At 43.5% G+C, this 25,915-nt stretch overlaps 1 pseudogene; it reads right to left on the reverse strand.

The window, feature by feature from the left end:
- Nucleotides 1–1,866: 1,866 nt before the first annotated feature.
- On the reverse strand, nucleotides 1,867–18,447 carry LOC147034904 (uncharacterized; annotated as a pseudogene).
- Nucleotides 18,448–25,915: the final 7,468 nt, after the last annotated feature.

Below are 25,915 nucleotides of genomic sequence, written 5' to 3' on the forward strand. Positions count from 1 at the left end.
CCCTTTGGCAAGGGACCAAGGACTATCTCTACAAAGACTAATGAAAAAAACTGATCCTTGGGTCACCTACATGTCATGTCATTGCTTGCTCTCTTCTGGGGTAAGTTTTCCAAAACCATAACAATATGTTTTGGTAATTGCGATTTTCAAAATCAGGATACTCGAATTGTTATAAAAAACTATCATTGGTTGATTTGTAACAAAAAAAAATGCCCCAAAGTGTTGGAATTACTCAAATCTCCACCTCTCTCTGAGGGTCATCTGTGCACTAACCATGTGATGCCATGGCTGCAAGTAAACATACAGAGGCAAAGGTTCAGTCCGGGAAGTTTGGGGAGTGTCATGGTGAGGGTGGTGTTGGGGGTGGGGAGGTGGGAGGAAGTCATGTCAATAAGGCAAGACAATCATCCAGGTAAGACATAATTAAACAAGACTGATACAAATATTGGATTTCCTTTTGAGTTTCTGTACTTTTCAATCTTCACGTTGCTGGGCCTTTGCTAGGCTTTCTGAAAGAATGTTCTGTCGTGCCAAGATCTAACTTGGCCCGTATCGATGAGATCCTCCTTTTGCCATTTCCTTTTCTCAAATTTTGCCTTTTTGTTACATAGCGTCGAGGTCATTGGAAGGGCTGAAAACGGTTAAAGAGAAGCAAAATGTCATGGAACAAATAGTAACATGTACACCAAGCTTGAAATGGGAGGAAACAAGCAAGCATGCCCAGGCAAACTTAGAGTATAAATCATCCAATAATATATAAAATGGTGATGACTCGCCACTTTGAAGGACTTGTGGAGATACAAGAAGGTTGTTCTTGATGTAGGAGAAATGCGAGACATTAGAGTGGAGGTCACCAAAAAGGTTGGACTTTGATGAGTAACAATGATCGAGGGGTCACTGGATGAACGTTTTCTGGGGAAGAGGTGAAAGGATGAAAGCGAAGGAAGTGTGTGATGAGATGAAAGTCAGTGGAACAAAAAAGGCCTCTAACTTGTACGCTGTGGAAAGAAGCAGTTCCTTGGCATCAACTTATTTTTGGAAAATGTTATTGATGCCAAATCCTCCATATGCGTCGAGGGTTGCAAAATGAGACGTGGGATCAAAATATCAAAACCTGACAGAACTTGCCAGTGATATAGTACAGAACATGGCAATGAAACCTACACAACGAAAATCATATGCAGGAAAAGACAATTCTACCCATCCAGTGTGCACCATGACCCACCTCATCCATCGTAGACAGGTGCCATTTTCAGAAAAGGTGAATGTTTGAAGCATTTTTGAGGAAAAGCTGGGAAATAAACTTTTCTGAACTGCTTTTGGTATTGAAAATTAATCTTTTGTTTACCAGGCTTAATTTTGACTTTTTAGGACAGAAAACTGGGTCAGTAGGTCAAAGGTCATCAAAATATTACATTCTCTCAAAAAGCCTTTATCATTCGCTAACTGTGCAAAGTTTGAAACTCTGTATTTATAATTAAGGGTACTGGTGCAAGGAAGATCGAAAATAAATGGAAAATGTGAAGTAGTATTTGAAGAAAAATGCAGTTATCTCCATCATGGCTTCTTTTACTGAATATTGGAAAGTGTCCACTATTCCTTACAATACTCTCAAGAAAACAAGCACCTTGAAGATTGACTGCCTATTTTAGGATATGTAGATACATTATTCACTATTCTGATAATTTTCTAATTATCAGTTGCATGTATAAATAACAACGAAACTCAAGGTCAAAAGTCAAAACTGGGTTTGAATAGTAAACTTGTACAGTTTTTGCGAAATACGACTCCAAGGTGGAAAGGCAGGTTCACAACCTTTTCTGCTGTGCTTGGGTACGTCAAATATGAGTACCTTGTTTACCAAGCTCAATGTTGACTATTAAGGTCATTAATGTAGGTCACAAGCTCAGATTGTATCAAACAGCACATGGAGAGTAATGCTGAAAAAAAGGTATGGAATAGATGGATAAGTGTGGGAATTCCTGTTCATCAGAGTCCTCTTCAAGGAGTGACTGGCCACCTACTGCAGTGGCAGATGGGGAAATACATACAAACTCGATGGAACACAATATATTGCTGCTTGTTCGTTAACCTCAACTCCTTTGAATTGTGGTTGAGAGAGAGTATATCGCCACGGAGCTTCATTGCGACATGGACCATGGACAGAAACTGGCCATCATCCAACTTGAAGATGGGGGTTTGCTCATCATCCAATTCTTCATCACCACTCACCAGCTTCGACAAAGCAACATGGCTGAATGCAATTGGAACAAGGAGTGTTAGCCTTTCAGATGGAACCTGATCATGCAAAACAAAGTCATAAACATTTTCGAGAAATAAGCGCAATCAGTCTTTAAATGTGGATAGGTGACTCAGAGGATGGGAGGGGGGGGGATGTCAATACCTATTCCATTGGCTCGCTCTTTATAATGTTCCCAAACATGACCGTTATCTGCACATTGTCGAAATTCTTGCCAAATAAATTCCATTGCTTCAGCCACAGTTTCATTCTCAACCTTGGCTCTTTTGCTCTTTCAGAAACTTTTTCAGCAGTTTGAGTGGTAGCATCCTCCAGCTGCAACGAGATCATTCACATCCACTACATATAGACATATTTGCTCAGCATATTTTTTCTGCTGATATAATTTTGACACTCATATTCAGTGCCAACAAAACATTACAAGTTTGTTTTAATTTTGTGTCCTTGCAAAACATGCAAAGTTTCTAATCCGTGGGTTTTGAACTGTGGTGTAATCCTAATCTATATTGTGGAAGATTTGCCACATGAATTGAGGATGAAGTGCGAGGGAAGGATGTCTCATCAGGTTCCTGTAGTCTTCAAATTTGCACTTTACTTGTGTAAACAGAAAAGTACGATTTTTGCCACACAAGTTTTGGTTTAGTGTCGGACAAAGCTCTAAAAATTGATGTTACCCTGTCTACATTATGTCTGTATTTATAATCTGGTAACTTCTGCCGCATGGCGATTGCTGTTTCCATCTAATCCAGTCCTTTTGACGTTGCAGCAAATTTAACATCACCTTTTGACCAATGCAATTATTGGCAAATGATATAAATATCAAGGGACATAGAGACTAGCTGCTTCAACTTGGTAACTGGATCCATGTTTATTTTGATCTGAAATGAAACAAGCAAGACATTTACATTTCAGAAAACTTTCTATCCAACAGCAAAAATGAGATAGTCATAAGGCCCCAAAAACAGACTATCGCTTTTTCTTCCCACGTGCATCAAAATATTCACCCACATCAAAACATGTTTATTTTTTATTTGAAATTGTTTTTCAAACTTCCCGCCCTAAAAACTTATTCCCGATGACAGCACCGTCTATTAAACATCCAATTGAGGCATGCACAGAACACATCTCACCATTCATATTCAATGAACTACATCCATGTATAAAACGTGGGAGGTATAAAAAAAAACTCCGCATGCCCACATAATTTTTTCACAACCACCCAGACGTGAAAAAATTATGTTCGTGGGGCTTAATGTAAATGGTTCACAAATCATGACAAATCCCATCTACATACTATGTGATCTGAACCATCTTTGCCAACCAACATTAAAAACAATCCAGGTTTGGATGCGATGACGTACTGACCTAATTTTCTGACCAAAAGTCAAATTTGAGCCTGGTGAATAAAAAGATTCATTTTCAGCATCAAAAAAGTTCAGAAAAAGTTGTTTACCAGCTTTTCCTCAAAAACACTTCATTCAGCTTAACAAGCTACATTTTTAGGTTATCTGGAATTTAAATTCCAGATAAGGTATTGCCATCATGCAGCATGCATCTGTCCGTCACCTATTTTGACTTCTGCAAAACCGTTGCGCTGATCGAGATGAAATTTGGCAGCATCGTTCCACTCCTGACTCATAACAGGAATTGCAAACCTCATTCCCGTCACATAACGAAGTAGGTCAAAAATGGCCGACTTAGTAAATTTCTTCAAAAATCTTCTTCTCCAGACCCACCAATCAGAATGCTAAAAAAATTGGGTTACAACATTAGGCCAGAGCCCAGTATGCTACAGGTCCAGTGGTCCTCTTTTTTGAATTTGGCACTAGTCTAAAGACAGAATTTGATTCCAACAAAACCACATAACTTGTTATTCAGCTCGATCATTTATTTCATAATCAGATGACCGGAACTGGATTCCATAAATAAGAAATGGCTGAACCAGAGACCTCTAAAATGTGTATCATAACCTTTCATAAAGAAAATATGCATGCAATCCAGTACATCAGAAAATTGTATTATTGGTCACTTGATCTTACGACTGAACATCCGTCCTGGCAAAGTAGTTCATGAAAGATTTGGGCCAATATTATATGCTTTATGATCTGCCAACCCCATACTGTGTCGAAGAAGAAGAATAGTAATAAAAAGAAGAAAATAAGAATGAGAACGAAGATGAAGAACAATCACTGACTATACTGTTTTAATTGCTGAAAAATACTTTTTTCTTCCACAAGACTGGGGCTCATGGAAGAGTAAGGTTACATTGACAGTGGATGTAGTGTAGAAACAATTGTGCACAATCAGCAAGGGAATAAACAAACAGAAATAATGAAAGAGTAGGGGAGGAAACACTGAAATCAGCAAGTAAGAAGGTTTGGTTATGGAAAGAGTGAATTTGGGTAATAAAGATCATCGGTCAGGGTGAAGAATAACATGAGGTAGCAGTTCAATTCCTGCTTGGAACCGTGAAGCAAAGAGTTGGAAAGAATGCCTCGAGCTGGTGGTTCCATAGACAGGAGAAGTAAGAAACATGTGGTGTGCAGTCAGCCTGGATTTTGGAAATTTAACCAGGAGAGAGTGATGGGAATAACATCTGCATCCTAGAGTGGTCGGTGAAATTTGGAGGACTGCAAAAGCAGAGGGAGAAAAAATCAGAGAAGAGGTGGGAGAAAACAGAGAGATCACTGAGCTGCCTGCAAGGTGAAAGCATCAGACCTTGTACTTCGACCTTGTCACAGGATATTCCAATAACATTGAGAGATTTAGATTCCACTTAATATCCAGGAGAGACAGATTTAAAGCTGGGGTACCAGCCCATATGTGAGAGTATTACTTCATTTAGCTATGGATACAGGTCTTCTAAGCTAAGTAGCTCTCATTTGCCAAGAAAAGTCTTGGATTTACGAAAGATGCCCACTTTACGGCTGGCTTTGGAGGTCAGCTTTACTATGTGGCTAGCCCACAAGAGGTCATGGCTGTTGGTGAGGCCTAAAAGTTCAAGAGACTGAATGTCTTTCAGTGGGTGCCATAAAAATATACAGATGGGTTAGTGTCCTGCAGCGACAGGGTTATTTTCAGGGACAAGAACGAGCTGATTAGATTTTGGTATGTGATAAGGAAGAACGAATTGTCCACATGCAGATCCGGCTCATCAGTGGGATGCAAAACGAAATCTGTTCAGCCTGGCAGAGGAGTGTGCTCAACCAAATGCGGTGATATACGGTGGCCGCAATGTCTTGTCTCTCAGATTGAGTGACTACCACTGATTACCTTAAACAAGCAGGGTGACTTGCTTCTAATCATATCACCCCACAAATGCCCAGGAAAATGTCTCACAGAACATGGAGCAAAATTCTCTGTAAAGACAATGATGGACACAAACAGATCCAATGGACACTTATAGCTTGGATCGTATCCTGTAATAAGTGTAATGAAGTAAGAGTGCTGCAAGTGCATGTGGTATAACTTGTAGAGCCCTTGAGTATTGTCATTTAATATGATAAAACGCAATGTCACAATATTTACAATGGGTGACAAGACATTGTGGCCGCCCTGTACTTCGATTTTGTTTTCACCTTTTGAGAAATTTGACCTTCGTTTCAATTTGTGTTTGCAAAATGGGTTGGAACTTACTCGTAACACCTAATATATTTTACTTCTCGATATGTAAACCCACACTTGCAATAACCCACCCCCATGTCTCCACTTGCTGTTATACAGCTCCCCGTTCTGCCTTTATCTGTAACAAACACCTTCTTGCAAGTTTGGTCATCCCACTGTTTCACTTCTGCTGCTCATTCCATAGTTATAATTTAAAACCATTCCAGCCTTTCCTCAGAAAATGGTTTTGGGCAGCTACACATCTCTTGAGACCATTTTGTACTCACATGTGTACTCACTCTTTTTGAAATACATCAACAACCATAAGTTCAGCTCGGTCATTCCCCAGATCTCTACTGGATCGTCATCTATCAGGTAGAGATCATAACCTAAGGGACTTAACATAACTTTTGGAGAGTTAGGCTTTCTTCCTTGATCTTTCCTATTGACAATTCCAGTTTATGTATCCTCCTCAAAGGCTTGCATGCAGCTCCTGCTGAAACATGAAGCCAAACTGCAATCTGCCTCATGGAATAACCTGAACTAGCGAACACTTATAATTCTATATATAAATTTCATTCTAACCAATGACTCGCTAACTCAGTGACTTCTTCTTCTTCTTCTTCTTCTTCTTCTTCTTCTTCTTCTTCTTCTTCTTCTTCTTCTTCTTCTTCTTCTTCTTCTTCTTCTTCTGGATGGCAGCCTGGCTGCCAGATAGCTATCATTTTATTGGAGTGCAACTATGCCGCTGATGCTGTGTCCCAATACCAATACAATGGTAATCATTTCACCGACCTCAGAAGGATGATAGGCTGAGTCAACCCCACCTTGTGTTAATTCAGCAGCAAACGGGGCTCGGACTCAGGACCCTAAAATCCAAAGCCAGCCACCCTAACTGCCAAGCCAACACGAGGCTACTCACTGATTGATATAAAGATCGGTACCTTCTGGGTGACATAGAAAGCTGAAATTTTGCATGTCAATGAATATTGAAGTCAATGCACTGGGAAAGAAAAATTACAGAATCTCGGAAAGCATCCATATATTAAAATATAAATAAATGAAAACAAATGAAAAAAAGATAAAATGCAGGTGGGCGACCTGAGACAATGGGGAGGTATAGTAATTTTGTGTGCCGATGGACATCGAAGCTGATACACAGGGAAAAATAAATAAATAAATAAATAAATAAAATAAAATAAAATAATCACAGAACCATCAGAAAGCATCCGTAAATGAAAATATAAACAAATGAAAATAAATAAATGGATTAAATAAAATGAAAAATCAGATGCAGGTGAGCGACTCGAGACAACGGGGAAGCACAGTTCGTTATTGCTTATTATAATCTGTAAGCATCCCCCGCTTGTGATTCGAAAGCCTGTCATGTGATATTTCCTTCCCTGGAACCATAGGATTCATGACACATTTACCGTGCTAAATATCACCACATATAAGTTTTTAATCCTTCTGCAGGTGTAGCAGTTTCTGATAACTTGCATAACGACCAATCATAGTGTGCTCATAAAGGGATAAGCATCACACGACTCGTATGGAGCATTTCATTTTTAAACACGAGATACGACTTTCAAATGGTATTTGCATTATATTCTCAGTTTTTATTCTGCTTCCGTAATTATTACCAATTCTGTGGATAATTTCAGTATTTCCCAATACTTCCTAGAGCAGGTCATTCGCTGGGTGAACATAAAATAAGATCCTTGAGAATTGATGCTGACAAATGTGTTATCTTGTGAACAGTGTTATTTTTAGGGGTTAACTTGCTCACGTCTCAGGTAGATATGCTTCTTCTGGAAGATGACAACCCAGACAGCGTGACAGTATCAGCTGGAACTGGCATTTAATGAAAGGCAGCGCTGGCACACATTTGTGTCAATACTGGGCCAAATGGTTTGGCTTTGGTGTGCTATCTGGGAAATGAACAAGGATGCTGTGTTGTATCGTTGATGAGCTCGAAGCAGTTGAGACTGAAACCATGTTTTATGCATGAGGCTACGCATATGATATTTTTTACAGACATGTCAAGAGAAGGACATGTTGTGGCCAATGCGCGTAACTGAATTAATGGAGTTAATTATCAATCAGATTGAGCATTTGTGTTTAAAATTTAAATGTTCCACGGTTGCTTGATTATTTAATAAGCGACAAAGTTATTGGCAACGAATATGTTGCTGCATTTGGCTCTCTTCGGCGATGCGTGTGGCATCCATCTTAGATTTTTAATGATTTTGTAACGTATTCGGCTACAGTCATAATGCTCGTGACTGATGCCTGCATAAATAACTGTTAGAGAATGGAAGAATCCTAATTTTGCTACTGTAAAACGGAAAGACATGATGATACAGGCAATATATTGATTCATGGTATTGCTGAGTTTATCAATACTCTATGAGGTGGACACGTGTGATTCTTCACCATAAAACTTCCACTGATTTTTAGCTTGTCGATGACAGAATCGACAAGCTCTAAAAACCATAACGATATCCTTTAGTCAGTCAGGCAGTCAGTCATTCAGGCAGTCAGGCAGTCAGGCAGTCAGGCAGTCAGGCAGGGGGTCGTTGACCAATTTTTCGTTTTTTTCCATCCTGCCGCTCAACGGATCATTTTGAAACTGGGCATGATGATTCATGAGGTCGACGCGCAAAAACTAATGGAGCCCTTCTTTTCAATTTACATCCAGGTGGTAGGATAAGTAACTTCGAATGTAATAACATGAATATCATGTCCAATCTTCTATGTATAGAAAAGCCGGTTCCTTTTTGGACTATGTATGCACTGTAAGTGTGGACCATTGACGGTTTGCCTTCTACTCCTTGATTCGACAGCTAGCCTAAATCCTCCCACAATTGTAACCTGAAAAAAAATTAATACGTCCATCTTGTTGGTGCTATGGTAAGCCTCAGCCATCTTCTGAAGTGTCATATTCACAATCATCAAGCTCTCCCTATACGTTTTCCGTTCCGTGTAAAACAACCAAAGCGACTGAAGGATCAGCAAATATCGAAAGGTTGAAGCCAATGAGTGTCACGGGCCTTATGAAGGTGACACGACACGTGGGCCTTGGGCTTCAGGCCTCTTGTGTCAGCCTGTGGGCAAGTGCATTTGGAAATGTCCGAGGTATACAAGCACCATGAAGTTATATATGCACATAAGCAGGAGGTATGTTTTTGCTTCACACGCATAAACCTGGTTATTTATATTTTAGGGAGCGCTCGAAGCAGCGGTCTGGTGCCTATACACCGCCCAAATAGAGATTGGCAACTTGTGCGATGAATGGAAGTTTTTGTGCATCACCTCGGTTTTATCCAGATAAGAGTTTTCACCGATGAAAATACAGTTGTGAAAATACAGAAAGGTCACCTATCATTGAGGGGCCTTTTTGCTGGTCTACTATATCTAATGGAGCAAGTGTTTTATGTATGTATGTATCTATGCTCTGGACCCATTATTTGGACAGCTGGCTTGATGCCACTTTCGTCTGCAACATGGGGGGGGGGGAGGGGGGGAACAAACCCATACACATGCCATTTTGGAAGTCTAAGATCATACATAAGCCTACACTCTCTTCAGAAGTGTCACATTCACAATCGCCATGCCCTCTCTAGAAGTTTTCCATGCAGTGTAAAACAACCTAATGGACCATTAAAAGGATCAGATATATATCGAAAGGTTAGAGCCCTAAGGCATCATGGACCTCAGGGTTCAAGCTTTATAGGCTTCAGGCCTCTGATGTCAGCCTATGGGCCAATGCAATTAGAATTATCCCAGCTACATAACCACAATACATTATAAATGCATCCAAGCAGTATGCTTGTTTTTGCTTTTTGTATCCCGGGTTATTTATATTTTTGGGAGCGATTGAGGTAGAGGTCTGTTGCCTGTGCATCACCAAAATAATGGGATGTGTCTAAAGAATGTGTTACATATGCTTAGAACAATATTTCCACTGGGATGCGTACTCTGCTCATGATAACTTTTCATCAAATTAAATTGAAAATCAAATTCCCACCTAATACACCCTCAAGATGACCACGTTCTTTCGAGAGATAAGTGTCTGTACTGCTTGGGACTATTCATATACTGTTCCACCAAAGTCTTGTAATACAAACAGCTCAATACTTATTTTGCTATTTACACATGAGATGTGATTATATTACTTATTATTTGAACTATAATCACATCTCATGTGTACCATGTGTATGTAGCTTTTACTCATATTGTGAGAACTCCAATTGGCGTCGAGGATTTTCTGAGCGGTGAATACCATCAAGTCATTGTAAATACCGAAGGCACAGTATTCTTTGCTCATTTTGCTCATCTCCAACACTTTGGTTTAACACTCAGATTAATGATGGCGTCACTGCCCCAGTGTCCACCATAGTCTCACAAAATTCCCCCTCAATTTTTGCATCCAACCCTCAAATTACCCATGCCAATTCTTCCACAATTCACGATTTTCATCAAAGAAGAGCGCTTCTCCACACACTTGCCAGCCAAGCATAGCAACATATGCTCCACTCGTTCTAATTTCCCAGACAGCCTGCAGTGGCTGTGAGGCCCATCGTAGGTGGTGACACCCTTTCTCTGGACCATGTGGTCCATTGGGATGTCCTCCCCTCTCCAGGCTGTGATGCCTGCTCGGAGGTCTGTGCATGGTTGTGTCCTGACAGTACCGCTGCACATGTCCTCTTCTACTGCACCTGAATCAACTCCCCATAAATGGACCTCTCAAGAATCCAAACAGAGCACCCCCTACTCCCAGGACAACCAGACAAGGATTAGGCCGCCCGACTGGCGAGCCAGACAACACCGCTGTGACTCACCTGCTGCAAATTTACACCTTGTCACATTTGACAGCTGATGGCTCATCACCCTTAGCATTTGGGTAATGCCTGATTCCTCCGGTTTCTCTTCCTGATGCTGTACCTCCACCTGTCGTACCATCACCGGCGATCTCTCTGATATGTCGTTCGACTTCCTTAGAAAGGTCAGGCTCGCTGCACCATGGCTGGGTCCTGCAATTCTACGACAGTTCAGACCTCGAGATCAGGAAGAGTGGCCATAAATGTTTCTATTACCACCTTGTCCCATGCCGATGCTGGTAGGTCCCAATGCAATCCTCACAGATTTGTGTATATCCTGGGCAGGTTCTTGCATCATTTCACCAGGTTTCAGTTTATGATACAGCAGCTGGTGGCACCTTGCACCTGTCCCAAACTAATGGTTCAAGGCATTGCAAATGCCCTTACTGCTCCGTATTTCCTCTGGGACCACATTTAAAACATCTGCGGCTGGCCTCTGCAATGTTGCCAGTGGATTCCCAATACATTCCCACAGCCCCCCAACCATTGAGCTGAGACACACTCAAATTGCATCAGCAAAGCCTCAAAACTCCCTGACACGTCAAAATGTATGAGGGGGCTAGCTGTTCCCGAGGCTCTTCTCCCTAATTCCTGCATATCCAAATCCAGCCCAGGGACAAAACACCCCCCCCCCCGCATCTGTGTATTCAACTTTGGAACCTCCAATTCCAAAATGTGGCCAATGGTGAGGGTCCCATGGGTCACTTTTATTTCATTCTCGAGATGCTTAAAGGACTGGCTTACCTCGTCTTGCAGAATCCGTTGGACGAAAGCAACCGTTCCCTCCATGGTATTGACCGAAGTGTTCAGCCACTCCTATAACATTTTATTCATCTTTCCCAAGTCAATTGTGGCCCTCAAGGACCTTTATCAACTAATACCTGCTCTTGTTTGGTTACACGAGCTTTCAACTCTTTCACCTCCTCAGTCAATTGTGACCCCCACAAGCCTTTATCAACTAACACCCAATCTTGTTCTCCTACCTGGGCTTCAAACTTTTCACCTCCTCAGCCAGATCGCCACCCTGGTGCTTGAGATCCCCATTCCTTTACCTGCTGTCTCATTCTGTCATCCACACAGGCGTGATAGCCCTCTAAGGGACTTATTTACTTCATAAATTCTTTGATTTGTTGACCCAATTTTTCCTTCCAAATCTTCCCCCATTTGAACAGCCTGGATATGACACTTCTATTTTCCACATCATTTATTTTCATTTTTCCTCATACTCTGATGTCATTTTTTCCTCCATTTCCCAAATTGAGTTTCCAATTTCATCTCAAATTCTCCCAGTCTGTCCTCCACTTGGTGTTTGATTCTTTTCTCTATTCCATCAATCCGTGCCCCCATTTCCTGTGTTATTCCCTCCTTATTTTTGTTTATTTGTTCATTCTCTTTTTTTCATTTTGCCTTCCAATCGTTCATTCCTTTCCCAATTTCATTCCTTTGTTCATCAATTTGTCCCTTCCCGTTACTCTCCATTTCATGAATTTGTCCCATCACTTCCGGTTCCGGTTTTGAGCGGCAAGAGGTCTCCTTCGGGGCTCCCTGCTGACATTCTCAAAGTTAAGTTCCGGTTGTTATTTGTCCCGTTTTAACTGTTTAATTTTCTCACCTACATGTTAATGTGTGTTCCTAGTTCGGTTTTGTTTCAAAAATCGTGCTATTTTGTGAGTATTTATGTCGACGTTCTCACCTGGTGTTTGAGGCCTAGTCCTAGGCTTGAGGCCTACCGGTTCCACTTGGTGTTCGATCGTTTTTTTTTTGTTTGTTTGTTTTTTCTCCCCATTACCTTCAATTTCTATCCTCCCCATTACCTTCAATTTTCATCCTCCCCACTTTCCAAACATCCCCCATTCTCCCAACTAATCTCTTTCTTATCTCAAAAAAAAATAAAAAAAATAAGAATAAAAATAAAAAACCCAACAACAACAACAACAACCTTCTCCCGATTCTGCTACTTCTTCCTCTTAACTTCCTCCTCATCTTCCTCGATTTCTTTTTTTTTTTTTACACTTCCATGACCTAATCTGTTGAACTCTCTCATACATTAATATTAACAACAAAAACGATCTTATAATGCTTCATCTTCCTCTCTCACACATGTGGTACTCTTTACTGTTTCACAATGCACTACTCTTCTGCTATTTTAACAGACTGCTCTCATTTCGACCTCTCCTTCATTCCTTGCCTAAAAAATCCAACTATTACAGCACTTCTTCTCTCCATGCTCTGAATTCGCCTTCATTGCATCCATCAAGAATTGTGTTAAATCGCATCTCTGACCTAAAACTTTTAAAAACCACAGTTTGCCATGGATGCTCGCTTTCCATCAACCATTCTTTTTCTCCAACTTCAGTGCCAACTCACCCCCTCCCCCCTCACTCTCACTCTCAAATCAACCATCCCACTCTTCTCCCTCCAAGTCTCCCTCTCACCTCTCTCAAAAATTCCCCCCTCACCTTTCTCCCACCTTTCATCCCCCTCACTCTTCCTTCTCTAAGTTGCCCCCCTCTCATCCACCAACCTGCCTCCCTCCACTGCCCTCTCACCTCCATCTCTTCACTCCACCTCCTCGAATCCTCAACTGCCATCTTCCTTGTCTCTTGTCCCCCCTCTCTCACAGCACCACAGAGCCTTTTCTCCTCCTCATTCGGCCCCCTCCCCTCGCTATTCTGCAATACCCCACACTCCTTCAGCAACCCTCCTTACCTCCCCCTCGTCCCTCGTCCGACCCTCCCCCGCCCCCTCCCCCTCCTGCACCAAAAGCCTCCTCCCCTACCTCTTCATTAAAAGTGTGGACCTCAAATATCCGGGGCCTTCGCTCAAACCTTTCAGATCTTTCCATGCAGGTTGCCACTGACAAACCAGACATTATCTGCCTAACAGAAACTTTCCTCTCCCAAGACGTGTCTGACTCCCAAGTATCTCTCCCTGGTTACTCCCTCTTACGGTATGACAGACCTGAGCCTCGTCCTGGTGGAGGTGTTGCTCTCTTCATCAAAGACTCTATTCCTCACTCTCCCTGCACTGCTCTCACTCCCCCACACCCCCAGGAATACCTCTGGCTTCGGCTTCCCCTCCACTCCCACCTCATGTTTACATGTGTACTGTACCGTCCACCGAACAGTGATGACTCCATCTACACCTCACTCTCCGAAAACATGGACCATCTTCTATCTTCTCATCCAAACTCTCTCTTCCTCTTATGTGGCGACTTCAATTGTCATCACGCCAGTTGGCTAGGTGTGGGTACCTCTCTCACCTGCCATGGGACATCAGCAAAAGCTTTCTGTGACTCATTGGGACTGACTCAATCGGTCAACTTCCCGACCCGGATCTCAACCAATGGTACTCCATCTCTTCTGGATCTGATTTTGACAAATTTCCCTGACAATATCTGCTGCTCTTCCTTCGCTCCAATTGGTTCTTCTGACCACGTCCTTATTAAAGTGGACATCTCTCTGGCTGTTATCAGAGAACCACCTCACCGCCGTCGAGTCTGGCATTTCACTCAAGCCGACTGGCAGGGTCTCCGAGCAGCCATCAAACTTACAGACTGGTCTCCTATCACTACTTTCTCAAACATCAACTCATCCTGGGAATTCTTTCAAAGAAACTTGCTCTCCCTCATGCACAGATTTATCCCCTCTCGTGTTCAGTTGTCTTACCCTTCCTCCCGCCCTTGGTTTACTGAAGCTTGTGGCGAGGCAGTTGTCCTGAAACAACTTGCCTTTGCCTCATGGAAAGCAAACCCAACTGAGGGCAATCTCAGTTCTTTCCACAAAGCTCGGAACAAGTGTGTAGCTACCCTCAGGAGAGCCAGAAAACAACATCTTTCTCATCTCAAGTCTGAACTCTCAAACCTCTCTCCCTCCTCAAAATCCTGGTGGCGTTTAATCAAATCTGTTTCTGGTGTATGTTCCCCCTCCATCCCCTCCCTTACCTCAAATGGCCGCACTGCTGATTCCACACGTGATAAAGCTGAATGTCTAAACTCGGTGTTTGCAGCTAAATCTTGTGTCCCAAACCCATCACTATCTCTACCCACTTTACCCAGTCGCACCCAACTGTCCCTGGACTCTGTATCCTTTTCTCCTGACAAGGTGGAGAGCTTGCTTTCAAACCTCGAGTCAGATTCTGCAACCGGTCCAGACGGCATCAGCCCACGTGTCCTCAAAGCCTGCTCTTCTGCTCTTGCTCACCCTCTCTCTGTTCTATTCACCCTCTCATTTTCCCAAGGTCATCTGCCATCTGCTTGGAAATCTGCTAACATCACTGCCCTGCATAAAAAGGTGCAAAAACAGATCCCTGTAACTATAGACCAATCAGCCTTCTCCCAATCATCAGCAAGGTTATGGAATCCATCATCGCTTCAGACATGAAATCCTTCCTCTTCTCCAATGGCTTGATTTCCAATCATCAATTTGGTTTCAGACCAGGTCACTCTACCCTAGATATGCTGCTACTGCTCTCCCATCAATGGATGGAGGTCCTCAATGCCAGACAGGAAATCCGAGCCGTATCCCTGGACATATCACGTGCTTTTGACACAGTCTGGCACCCTGCCCTACTCACCAAACTCTCTTCCCATGGTATTCAAGGCCATCTCCACTCATGGCTCGCAGACTTCCTCTCCTGTCGCAGTCAACGTGTGGCCCTAAATGGAGTTCTTTCATCCCCTCTTCCTGTGCAGGCTGGAGTTCCTCAAGGTAGCGTTCTGGGCCCTGTTCTTTTTCTGGTTTTCATCAATGATCTCTCGGACTCTCTGGAAAATCCTCTATTTCTCTTTGCCGATGACTCAACCCTCTGCCGTACCATCTGTCATCCCTCAGACCGGCAAGCAGCAGCTTCTTCGCTCACTGCAGATCTGGATAAAATCACAAACTGGTCCAACACGTGGAACATGTCTTTCAATCCAGACAAATCTCACACTCTCACTATGTCTCTTCGAAAGGACCGTTTACAAAACCCCCCCATCCACTTTCTCAACAATCCTCTGGAAGAAGTCTTTTCTTTCAAGCTTCTGGGTCTCACTATCTGCCATGACCTTTCCTGGGAAAGTCACATTTCCAACCTTGCCTCAAAAGCCAGTCGCCGACTGGGAATCCTCCGTCGTGCAAAGTCCTTCCTCGGCCCTCTTGAGCTCCTGACCACTTACAAAGCTTTTGTCCGTAGCCTGATGGAGTACTGCTCTCCCCTCTGGGCTGGTGCTCCTGCCTCCCACCTTTCTCGACTTCACGCTGTCAAAACCAGGGCTTTTAAGATCATTGGCATCTCCCGCAATGAAGCTGAGTCTTTGGGCCTCTCACTCAATCACCGCAGGTTGGTCGGTGGTCTTTCTGTCTTCTACCGACTCCTCTCCAGCCTTGCCCCCCTGCTCTCTCTGCGATTTGTCCCAACCACATTTCCACAGGGCGCTCAAGGTCCGCCAACAACCCCCTTCTGGTAAAACTACCAAAATCACGAATCACTGCTCATCTTCACTCTTTCATTCCTCTTTTTTCCCGCCTTTGGAATAAACTTCCTCACTCTATTCTTTCCCATTCTTCCCTTCAGGCTTTCAAAACATCTGTTCACCACCACCTCTTATCTTCCCCCATCCAAATCCTCGATCTTTTCTACCCCCGATAATCCACCCAAGCCCACTTCCTTCAATTCTCCTGCTTTCCTTCCTGAAAGTCCCTTTAATGTCCATCTTCCCCTCGCCATGTTCCCCGTCCCATCCCCATCCCTCTCCCTTCCACAGTTCACCTGTGTCTGTTCCCCAATGTTTTGTCCCTTCCACTCCCGCCCCTCTTGTCTCATGCCTCCTTGCTGTGAGTTGTGTGTTAGCTCTCATACGAGCCTCGACCAAGGTATTAAAAAAAAAAAATAAAATAAAATAAAAATTCACTTGTTTGTTCACTCCAAAGTGGTTTTAACATGATCTGGAGAGCCATCACTCCCACTCTCTGCATCTCTTCTTCCAATATTGGCGAGGGGGGACTGACGCTCGGGAGAGGGGAAGCTTCTACCCTATCAGCCAAATCTACCCCCCAGCTCGCTTCCTTCGTTCCCACTATCTTCCCACCGAAGTTTGTGTGAAAGACGGTGGTGACCAGATGGAACCCCTTTGGAATCCAGCCAATCCCAAAAGAGGACCTGCAGTCCGATAGTCCTAAAAATGTCACAAGAGGAGAGACCCAGGTGTTGTGTATGTGAGCGGCACTGTATCCAACAGCACCAAACTCAAGGCAAATCAGGGATCCGAACTGGAGGAGCCACAGCAAGAGTTTGAGCAAGCAAGCCCAGCAGTAGGCCCCAACGCAAGCAACCCAGCAGCAGGCCCCAATGCAAGCAAGCACAGCAGTTGGCCCCAATGCAAGCAAGCCCAGCAGTAGGCCCCAACACAAGCAAGCCCAGCAGGAGGCCCCAATGCAAGCAAGCCCAGCAGGATGCCCCAACGCAAGCAAGCCCAGCAGTAGGCCCCAATGCAAGCAAGCCCAATGTAAGCAGGTCCCAATGGTAAAACCCCAGGCAGGCCCCAACACTAAGCCCCAACGGTAGGTCCCCAGGTAGGCCCCAATGGTAGGCCCCCAGGCAGGCCCCAACGATGGGCCCCCAGGCAGGCCCCAACGGTATACCCCCAAGCAGCCCCCAATGGGAGGCCACCAGATACGCCCCAACAGTAGGCCCCCAGGCAGGCTCCACCGTTTGGCCCCCAGGCAGGCCCCAGCGGTGGGCCCCCAGGCAGGCCCCGTCGGTATGCCCCCAAGCAGGCCCAAAGGAAAGGCCCCCAGGCAGGCTCCAACAGTAGGCCCCAGGCAAGCTGCACCGGTAGGCCCCCAGGCAGGCCCCAACATTCGGCCCCCTGGTAGGCCCCAACGGTAGGCCCCCAGCAGGCTCCAAAGGCAGGCTCCAAAGGTAGGCCCCAATGGTAGGCCCCCAGGCAGGCCCCAATGATAGGCCCCCAGCAGGCCCCAACTGTAGGCCCAAGGCAGACCCCAATACAGTCCGCAAGGTAGAGACTGCAATAAAAGTTCGACCAAACACAACCTTCTGATAAAGATACTGCAGATGGAAACTCCAACCCGAGAAGGTACTGAGCAATGAGCCCTTCTCAAAATCGCCACCCTCTCCACCTCTGCATCAACTTCCTGGTTCCCTCCCTGCCCCACAGCCAAGCTTCAACATACCATGTTGTCATAAAAATAAAAACTAAAACCATGTTGCAAAGTTGCCAGATATGCCTCCACCCACATTATTATGTAATTATAATACTTGTACCAAGTTCGATTTAAATTCCTGAACCCAGATTCAAAATATGAAATAATTCTGCTGCCCGACCATGTGTCCCATCAGATTGAAATTTAAAACAAATTGTAGCAGACCCGGGGTCGGGGGCAAAGACCACGAGGGGTGAACTACCTCGGGTTTCCACTAGATTCTCCGGAATCGCAGGCCATCGCACATTAATAACTTTGTGACGCAGCATGTCGCTAATTGACCGTGAACGCCAATAACTCGACCACGTGACTTAAGGTCCTCCGTCTAATAAATACCCTTTACCTACAGATCACTTGATACGCCCTTGGTATGTACTTTTTCAAACTGGATCACCTTAGCAGATCAGATGCAGCTGAGCGGGATTGCCAAGCACCTACCAGCTAGGAAACAGATCGTTGGGGAATAACGTTCTGGCGAAATGAGGGTGAGGGCCATGTTGGACCAATGGAAGAAAACATGAAAATGGGCTGGGAACATTTCTGTACAAAGCATTTATTTATAATCATGCGAGGCAAAGTATGTGGCACATTGAATGGGGTATATTTTTATGTACAGCAAGGGGATCAAAAGGAATTTGTGGAGTGTAGTAAAAGACAAACAATCTTAAAAAAGCAGACACAGAGCAGAGTTATCCCAATATATCTTCTACAATCTTAAGTTGTGCTAGGACAGGCGCCATCACACACACACACACACACACACACACACACACACACACACACACACACACACACACACACACACACACACACACACACACACACAACCGAGAAATATTAGATAGCTGGAGAGAAAGAAAGCAGGTGAGGGTAAACTGACCTCTCAATACCTGGTGTGGTCAGCAGACCAATGCAACCCAGAATGCTTAGGAATTGGTAGATGGGAGGAATGCTGGTTGTGTCTGAGGTGTGGGAGTGGGAGTTGTGGTGTAGTGTATTGTTTGTGTGTGTGTGGGGGGGGGGGTATGTGGTGTCATGGCAGAGGAAAATGGGATTGCGAGTCAGTAATAATGTTATTTGTGCGTCCAAAGAAGACAGGATAGAGGGGTGGATAGAGAGAGAGGAGAATAGATGCATGAGGAGAAAGGTCCCGAACCTAGCTCTGTAAATGTCTGTATCTGTAGCGTGTATCTCCGTGGGACGCTCTGTCTGAGCATTCCCACCTCGTGATGTGGTGCATTATATCCTGCATAATTATTTGCCAGGGCACATGGCAATGTGCTCTCCACACTGGTCCGTCTGGCAGCGTGGGGGTGCGGGATGTCGACAGCATGAGAGAGAGTCTCGAAGGATGGCAGTTGCCCTGGATCTGGCTCGAAGAAGAAGAAGAAGAAGAAGAAGAAGAAGAAGAAGAAGAAGAAGAAGAAGAAGAAGAAGAAAAGATGATGATGATGAAGAAGAAGAAAAGATGATGATGATGATGAAGAAGAAGAAAAGATGATGATGAAGAAGAAGAAGAAGAAAAGATGATGATGAAGAAGAAGAAGAAGAAAAGATGATGATGAAGAAGAAGAAAAGATGATGATGATGATGATGAAGAAGAAGAAGAAGCGCATTCTGGCAATCACACACCAATTGTGTTCTCGAGAAGAGCGAGAGAGGGAGTGAAGTGAAGAGGTGAGGCGAGAGGATAGATGCGAGAGAATAACGGCTCCATGCTACCCCTTTTCCTAGCCCCGTGTGAAGGGTTGGGTGATGACCGGAAAGCGACGCACTCTGACCTGAATCTACTCCTCTATTGGGCCACAGTGGCCCTAGCCATGCCCTGCCTGGCTCCGGGACCGGAAACCATATCCGTTGACAACCAGCTTTGTCACGGCTCGAAGCTCCTGACTTAACATGGGGCATGCTCCCTGAGCCAGCACCCCAGCCCTGAACATGCCCCGATTGCAGTCTGAATGTCGGATGACAGCGGACCTTTCCCACCACCCACGGGCCCCTCACGACCCAAAGTGCACAACCAGGCCCCATACCAAACTCCCGGATCGCCCTTCTCACGACCCCTCCTCATTGCCCCTGGTCTTGTCGTGGTCTGGCGACTGGATGAGGGTTGTATCAACTCCGGATGTTCACTCAGGATGTCCCCGGTGAGATGCAGTCGAGCTATTAATGTCTGTTGTGTGGTCAAGCATCGTGCGGTGCCGAAGAAAATCTGACGTCGTGTGGTGCTCCTCAAAATAGAGTGGCAAATTGTAGCGATGCAGAGGTACGAGGGGGTGTGGGAATATTTTTTCCCGTGTGTGGAAGGCGTTTGTGGTCAAAGTGTTGACGTAAGGTGAAGTGCCGGTTGGGAATTGCTGTGCAGATTTTAACGAAATAATGGCGCACGATTCCTGTGCGTGGGTTGTGTCATTTGTCATGGAGATGTGGTGGATCCGAGCCACGGGGGGCATTGTGGTGTGCTTGTTATCAATTGCCTATTGAATAGTGTGTGTGCTTGCATGCTTGTTATGTACTATGGCTAAAAGGACAGGGTTAGAGTATGAATCAGAATATGATTCATTGGCATTTACTAGACTTAACGATGAGACCCACACAACACACTTTATCCCGTTAACCCACTACACATGAGAGTAGGTCTACATACATGAAGATTAATTAAATAACTGCCTGGGGATCACTGTATGTTGGGTGTCATTGCCTTAGAGGTATGCAGTTTTGCAGAACCACAACAATATATTCCCCATCATGAATCGATCATAATTGTGATTTTTCACGTCATTGATGAAGTGGTTCAAGAGAAAGAATTTTTTTAAAGACTTTCGTTCAATTCAATATATGCCTGGTGTTGGCTTCATGGTAAGGGTGGTTGGCTTAAGATCCTAGGATCCTGAGTTCAAATCCCACTCGGCTGTTGAATTAATACCAGGTGGGGTTGACTCTGCCTGTCATCTTTACGAGGTCGGCAAAATGAGTGCCAGCTTGCTGGTATACTGTGTCGGAGTGGCGACCCGTCCAGGATTGTGCCCAATAGCCAAGGAGACTGCTTAGGCAGCCCAAACGCTCTACACAGTGTGGTCCCAATGGATGGATGGATGGATGGTTCAATCCAATATGGCTCACAGAACATGTGACCTATTTATTATTCCTCAACACCCTGGGCTCCTCAAGGCTTGGGGAACATTTGAGTGAAGTTTCCTCTCGATCTGTCATGCTGTTCTGGAGAAGAAGTTTTTTAAAGGTTTATTCTTCAAAAAAAATCATAGCTGCCAAACCACGTCAAACTATGACGTCATAGGTGAAGAACGTATTTCTTGCTCAAGGAGAGTATTTCAAAACGAAGATTGAAAGGAGGAGTGGTAACATAAAAGCAATGGTTAAAATTAATAAATTAACGGTGAAGACTGGCTGCAAAGGGATTATTTTAAACACCTCTGCAGTGAAAAAGTGTACAATCATTGGATTCAAATTCAATATGAAGGTGGGACGTGACTGAGGCTTGAAAATAATTAGGGCATCATCATCTAAAAGGTGAATGTTTTGCATTCAAATTCAAGATGTAGACGGGACGTGACTGAGGCTTGAAAATGATTATAGCATCATCAGCTAAAAGGTGAACGTTTTTCATTTTATGCTTTCTCGATAAATAATGGGAAGTTTTGCCTTAGAGGACATGTAGTTGATGAAAGGGCATTCATTTTTACCCTAAGAAATGTTAAAAACCAAATATAAAAGACAATGCGTGAAAGTCAATCATAGCCCCTGCATCACATGTGATAAAATTGTAAAATAAAATAAAATAATAAAGGTAGAGGGGGGGGCAACCTCGAGCATCCAATAAAAGTATGAAAAATGGTTTTAGGGGCATCACAGAAGGGACGCGTTTCTGAGTTATCAGAACATTTCCAGTGAGATAAAACTTAACAAGGTAAATATAGTGTGCCAGCCACCACTGCAAGTCTCCAGAGCACTTGACAATGGGGCTGGAAACATAACAAGCCATTTAATCTTTATTGGACTAGTTTGGAGCAATGCTCTCCAGTGAGCTTGTGGCTCCTTAGATTCACTTGGAACGAGAGTTTTAACACAGATAGTAGAGACAAATTATTTCTCTATCGAGATGAAATGAATAAAACCTTGAAATGAAAGTAAAATCTTTGGAAAGGGGCATTAGGAAAAAGTAGGAGTAGCTTCCATCTGTGGCTTCCATTTCAGCCCAGTTTGTTTAATAACAGATAAAATCACAGAGGAAATCCTCTCTATAATTCCGATGGACCGAACTCTGGTGGCCACAGCAATATCAGCAGCAGATTTCCACCGATGATGAGAGGGATCTAAAAGTGTTGGATTCTGGTACAAGCAGCAAAAATAAACTTTTGCACAAAAGAGCGTTCACTACAGATGTCTTAAAAAATTGGATTAAAAAAGATTGGCTCGTTAAAAAACATTGGGAGGGAAAAGTCCCTGGTATCAAGGTGAACAGAAACTGCCTGACATGCTTCCAGCATGCTTCTGTAGAACAGGGGGACAAATGTTATATCAACTCTCTTGACGTAAATAAGAAAGAGTGCTTCATCATAGCCGAGTTTCCCGGCTAGCTGAAGCAGATAGTGAGCAAAGGCTTTCCATGAAACATCCATGCACAAATAGCCTGCATAATTAGAGGAGGCGAAAAACCATCACTTTATACGTGACATCGATCAACTCCTGTCCACATCCGGCAAAGGGCGGGCTTAGCATGTTAGGCTTAGCATGTTATACATACCCACGCCACACAACCTCCCACAAAGTCAATAAAATTATTTTGGATTTTATTAAGAATAAAAGATGGGGCCGTTACAGATGAGGAAGAATAAGTGATAGTTAATCAGTCATTGTATCTGCATGCGATCAATGATGTAGATACAATGACTGATTAATTATTGGAAGTACTGCACAATAAAACCTGTGTATTGAAAGAGTTTAAGAATGAATCATTTACTGGGGAAGAGTAAAGCGCCTTTTGGGCTACCCTGTAGAGAGCTTTTCTCTTTTGCCAGTTAACTTTTGAAGAGCTTGCCAAGCTAAACTCACAGACAGAAGGAACCAAGGCAGAGGCATCCTCATTAGGATGAACAACTGCGCAAAGGTCATCTGCGTAGGTGATCGTCCCAATATAACCATTGACAAGTTTTTTATTGGTCTAAAAACATCAGACCAACATTTCTTTGTTAAGAAATACAAATATCAAGCTTTCATGAATTGTCCTTTTGGAGATGGAATAACATTGAATGGGTGTATGATCTCCTCAATCACAGGCATGAGGAGGCTGGCAAGAGCTTTTGATATTATGTTGTCGTCCAGGCAGAATAGCAAGATTGGATTACGTTGTGAAGTTGCTGGTCTCCTTTCTTGGATATGAGGATGTCAGCCCTGAGGCAGCTGAGTGGTAGTGAGCCTTATCGTAGGCTGTGAATAAAAAATCCAGGTAGTTCTGGTACCATTAGGTCCAAAAAAGTTTTGTAGAACTCCATCAGAATTCCATCCCAGCCTTAAGCTTCGTCAGTGGGCAAAGTTTGTAACTGCAAAAAGTTCTTCTAAAGTCACTTCCTCATCTAGTTGTAGACGTACAGACTTGGGCAAGGTGGGAAAAGAGGCAGTTAGGGAGTGAATAATTCCATTATCGATGTTCTTGGCATGATAGACCTCAGAAAAGTATTGATTAACCGAAGCTCTGATTCCTTTTTGATCATGTATTGTTCTTCCTTCTTTGGTATGCAGCGAAGTTAGTTAGCTTCTCCTGGTTCGAGCTAAAAACACAGATTCTATATTCAGAGTCAAATTAGAGCCACTTTAGTCTGCTTTGCACATGTCCCGGGAAAGGAAGGCTTTTTTTCTTGGCCGGTAAAAAGTTAGACCTTCAGCATTCGAGGCTGAAATGCATAGATTTTGGCAATTTGGGATTCAAGGACAGATTAATCCATTGCATAAAATGACCTACAGTGGCCTACAAAAGTATTCATCCCCTTCTCCCCCACCCCCCCCCCCCTCTCCAAAGTTTTCACATTTTGATGGAACCTAAATTTATTTCATGATGCTTTCAAATTAAACTTACAAGTAGAATCCTCACATTTGTCTCTAAAGTGATAAAGCCCCAAAAATGCAGATAAAATGTGAATAAGTTTGATTAACAGAGAAAGTCAGATGATTCTCAGTTGCATAAGTATTCAACCCCTTTGCCTAATTAACCCGAAACCACATCAGGGGCAAATTATTTGTTTTAAAGGATACAAAATAAGTGTAATAGGTTTTACCTGTATGTAATCAGTGGTTTAAATTTAAAATTGAGCTCCGCAAATTAACTAAGGGGTTTTGAGGTACAACTCACTTGGTCAAAGGAACAAGGTAAACATGAAGACCAGGGAGCTTTCCAAAGAAGTCAGAGATAAAGTGGTGGAGAAGCGCCATTCAGGAGAGGGTTATAAGAATATTTCAAAATCACTCATTATCCCTTTGAGTATGGTGAAATCCATCATTAAGAAGTGGAAGACGTATCATACCACCCAGATTCCATCTAGAACAGGTCGTCTATCCAAAGTCAGCATCCGGGCAAGCAGGAAACTGATTCGGGATGTCACTGTAAATCCAACAAAGACTATGAAAGATCTGCAAGGCTTTATGCCCTAGATGGGGTCAGTGTTCATCAATCAACATTATCCCATTCCCTTCACAAAGCTGGCCTCCATGGACCGGTGGAAAGAAAGAAGCTATTACTGCAAAAAACACATCTAAAAGCTCAAATGGAGTTTGTGCAAAAGCATGCAATGATACTGTAGACATGGAGAGAAAGGTTTTGTGGTCAAATGAGGCAAAAATTTAACTTTTTGGTCCAAATTTGATGTTACGTCTGGCAGAAGCCTAACACTGCACATCACCCAGTCAACAGCATCCATAGAGTCAAACATGGTGGTAGCAGCATCATGTTATGGGGCTCCTTTTTATGACAGGAACTGGCAAGCTTGTCAGGATAGGACAATGGCTGGTGCAAAGTACAGGAGAATCCTTGAAGAAAACCTGTTTGAGTCAGCCATGGATGTGAAACTGGGTAGGAGATTCACATTTCAGCAGGACAATGATCTGAAGCACAAAGCTAAAGCCAAACTGGAGTGGGTGAATAAGAAGAAAATAAATGTTGTTGAGTGGCCCAGTCAAAGTCCTGACTTGAACCCAATTGAACATCAATGGCAGGACTTCAATATTGCAGTCCATCGACGATCCCCATCAAACTTGGAAGAACTAGAGTAATTTTCATGTGAAGAATGAGTAAATATTTCACCATCTCACAGTGCAAAGCTGGTAGAGACCAATCCAAAAAGACTCAGAGCAGTCATTGTTGCAAAATCTACTTCCACCAAGTACTGACTCAAAAGGGATGAAAACCTTTCATGTGAATCTTGATTTGGACATGTTTTTTTGCAGGTAGTCTTGACATGTAACCTCCTTCAACTCGAACAGTGTTTAGTTTGATCTCTTCAGTTATGAATAAAAAAGTTGAATTCGTCTAAATAAATTCATCTAAATGTGGCATTATTGGGAAGGGGTGACTACTTTTGCAAGCCACTGTATACTGCTGGTTAAACATTTTATCTGACCTTTGATGTTGTCTCACCATTGCCCGAGGCAGGAGAAGTAAGGTTTATGTTAGACTAAGGTCTCCCAGAAGTCTTAAAATTCATTAAAAATAATTTTATCTTCTCGAAGACTGTCATTAAAGGTCCAATAAGCATCATCACAAATTCTGACCAGGGAATGAGTGTGAAGCATTACCGCATGGTGGTCCGAGAATCCACTCGGGATATTAGTATGGCTCATAATATTTAGGGAATCGCTGTTAATATAAAAACAGTCAAGCCTTTCAAGGGACAAATGCCCATTTGAACACTGGCACCACGTATATTGATGCCTGGATGTATTTTGAATTTTCC

Source organism: Eptatretus burgeri, chromosome 1 (assembly GCF_056783735.1).
Source record: "Eptatretus burgeri isolate ZD-2024b chromosome 1, Ebu_testis_v1, whole genome shotgun sequence".
Classification (NCBI taxonomy): Eukaryota; Metazoa; Chordata; class Myxini; order Myxiniformes; family Myxinidae; genus Eptatretus; species Eptatretus burgeri.